The following is a 3,747-nucleotide window of genomic DNA, read 5'->3' as shown; positions in this document are numbered from 1 at the left end:
TTTGTGCCACTCTGTTCATGCTCGTATGAATGACAATCTTAGAGGCAGTGGTGGAGGACATATTCACATATCTTAACAGTAGCAGCAAATGCATGTATTCACATTTTTATTAATGTACAGAAGCACAGACACAAAATGCGCTAAAAAGTGTCAAAAGTAAAAATCATTAGGAGGCAGAATTCTTAATGTAGTACTTCAGATATATCGTTTTATATATTGATCATGTTCCATGTCTTATGACTACGAATTGTAGTCATAAGACATATCATCTGATAATCATCCTATAGTGCTAACATCTGGTCAACATCTGGTCATCATGTACTTATTAAATTAACTACTGTACAGAACATGGAAACTAATAAAAGAGTTCAACTGTCAGTCAGTTACATACTATCAGGCCTTTAACAGGTTAAGCAGAAAATGGGAAAAATCTTCATGCCGGAGCGGAAACAGCCACTTCAAGCATTTCATTTTATTCATCTGCGGCATTGCTCAGTTGTCAGAGGTTAATTCAATATATCTCCTCATCATTCTCTCTGCTCATCACATCTGTTGAAAAATTATACTACACTATCAGGATTGTCAGATTTGTTACACTTACTGCCTTCTTACTGTAGTGAAATGCTAATGGGTAATTCAAGCTATTTGTCTTGGAGCACTTTATTAAATGAAACAGGCCCAAATTAAGCACAGCTGTAGTTCCGGTGTAAGGAGGAGTCCCCTAGAGTCTGGCAGCTGGAGGGGAAGCTCTGCAACAGTTTCCATGATAGTTTCTCCTCAACATCAGGCATGTGGTGGAGGGTAATACCTAAACTGTCTGAACATACCCAAACATTACATTCAAAAAACAATGCAAAAGTAAGTAAAATACATACCCAGTTTTTATTAGTCTAAAGTCTAATGGGCTTGCAGTGTACCACTTGCTGTGTTAATTACACCCTACGACATGACACTATTGGATGGAATTAAACGGTAGCTACTTACCAGGACTAAAAATAACATTTCATTAAATATGCTAATTTGTACTCAGGGATTGAGATGGTCAGAGGGATATCACTGTTTGTGTGTTATGTACAGAGCTGGATTCAGGATGTGGTTAGTCTAGTTTAGAATACTTCATGATATGGGAAACAGCTGGTCTTGCTCTTTCCAAAGTCCAACAGTAGTTGGACTTTCCAAAAACAAACACCTACCAACATCTTTTAAACTTACTAATAAACATATTATGCACAAATAAATGTAAAACAGTTTGTGGTATTATGGGGAGTTAAGTGCTTCAACTATATATGTCATTGTGAACAACAGCCAGGTGCAGTTACTGTGTGAAGCTTCGTGAAGAGTCTTAACTTCACAGTAAGTTTGCCAAGTCTGGAACTGTTGTACCTGTGTAGAGATCAAAACAAAAAAAAAAAAAACCTGTGATCACTGACTGTAGCTGCCAACTCTTGTTATAGCTGCATATGTCACACAGAAGTACTGGATGAGAAGAAACTCTTGTTTATCGGGAAACACTTCTGTATGTATGTCCCTCTAAAACTGCAAATTGCTGTTTTTACTTGTCTGTATATGTACAAGGTTTGACAAACTACTGTGGAAATAAGTCTGCTTTATAGGTGTTGTGGGATGTATTCTTGATGTATCTCCTTTTTTCATACTTTATGCTAAGGTAGGATGACTACATGCTCACTCTAGCTCTGTACTGAACATGAAACTGATCGGTTTGAACATCTCACTCTTCTTTAACATAATACAAGTGGTTAATTGAGCAAAGGAATAAATGGTTTCTTGTGCTATTAATAAATGACTGGAAATTACAGAAACCCTAATAACTGATAAAATACAACTGTAAATAGTATTGCCATAGTAATATTGTGTGTGAGTCAGCGGGAGTAGTAATATGAAAAAAGTGATAATTTCAGTCCTTTTTATATTATTTTCTATATTATTTTAACAGTTAAAGATAAATCGAAGATGAATCTTTATGATAGAATGAACTCATACTCATTCTGAGTTTTTTTTTGCTTGTTTACTTCCATTTGCCTTTTGTCCCCATGTGACCTATGAGATGGTCATCCATCTTTCTGATATGTTAAAAGCTAGTCTGTTTTTAAGGATACTTATCTCTGTTTTCTGTCCTGAGTCTTCTGGAGGACAAATATTCAGATCCCAAACTTTTTCCAAAAGTGGTGGAACATATTCACATGTTGGGTAACAGACCAATTCCTTCTTGCTATGGTTACGCTTGCATCACCTCTGGTTTGTACTGAAATTATGATTTTGTGTTTGCTGCCTGAGCAATTCATAGGCTTTGTTTTCTGTACATGAGCTATCAGCTTGTATGGGTACACTGTTTCCCAACAGAGCCCAACAGAGTTTAATGCGTCACCATGCTGTACTTAGCACTTGCAGCTGCAGAAGCTGCTGTTGCCATTGCTCAGAAAAAGTCATGTAATGGTGTTGCTTTAATCCGTGTTGGCCCATCAGTGCTGTATTGCACTGGGTAACCACTAGATGGAAGTAAAAGCAGGGCCAGCAGTGCAACTTGACCCTTTCAACCTATTGAAGTCAGTGTAATAATGCTTTTAGATGATTTAGAGGAGTTACTCTGTAAGATTTGGCCTCTTGAGACCATAAATATAGACACTGTTTTTTATTTTTATTTTATTATTTGTAATTATTGTTTTTGGGCTTTTAGCCTTTATTAGATAGGACAGAAAAGATAGACAGGAAACGGGGAGAGAGAGTGAATGACATGCAGCAAGGGTCAGACCGGATCAGGAGTCAAAGCAGGATCCAGCTGCTCAGGGCACTGAGGCCCATGTGGTATGCGCCCTAACCATTCAGCCATTAGTGCGCCCTGGACCACTGTTTTACATTGTAGTCAGTATTGACATACAGGTTTTCTCTGGACCAGAGAACTAGAATTAGATATGGTCTTCATTCTTAGACACAAGTGCAAAACACTTTAAAAACCAAGCTGGACCTTAGAAGCAAAGCTGAAATAGGCATGCAAGTTCAAATAAAAATTACAAAACAATAACTAACCAGAATAACAAAAAGAGACTGGTGGATGAGGCCATGTGTGTGTAACAAAACACCATGTTTGTAGATTGCATCACTAATCCTCTCCTTGATTAATCCAACATTCAACACAGAAAAGAATACTCCCAGAATCTCTTTAAGACAATCAACTATTTTTGTACCACGTTTCATTGCTTACAACAGTAGAAGGAAGCAGGTTGAATTAATAAGTTTCACAATTTCTGGCCAGTAAACTGCAGACTCCCCCACTGTAGTTCCCCCACATCAGGATAACACACTTTTTCCGCAGATGCTCTCCATCACTTATGTAACGTTGTTTGAAAGTGAAGTTGTAAGCTTTACTGAGTTTCAGGTGGGGGAGTCAACGAGAGACTGTCAAGCTGTTCCATTTACAAAACACTTAATCTCTTCAAGATGTCTTTAAAATGTTAGATCACATCAGGGAGTCTTCTGTCTCAGTGTCACATGTACTGATTTATTTTCAACTTGTCTTGAGTGAGTCATTTGAATGAAGGATTTTCACATCAGAGAACACTGCAAAGCTGGATTTACAGGGTTGCAAGGTTGCATTATGCGGAGCAAATGATGAATGACATAATTCTGTAGATAATTTTAAATAGCCTTTTGGCAAGATTTTCAGATTTCAAAAGGAACACCATATAGTTTAGTTATACTAGCTACAAGCAAATCTGCGGAGATGATGTG

This window comes from Lates calcarifer, linkage group LG13 (assembly GCF_001640805.2).
Source record: "Lates calcarifer isolate ASB-BC8 linkage group LG13, TLL_Latcal_v3, whole genome shotgun sequence".
NCBI classification, from domain to species: Eukaryota; Metazoa; Chordata; class Actinopteri; family Centropomidae; genus Lates; species Lates calcarifer.
Note: the sequence above shows the minus strand (reverse complement) of the source record.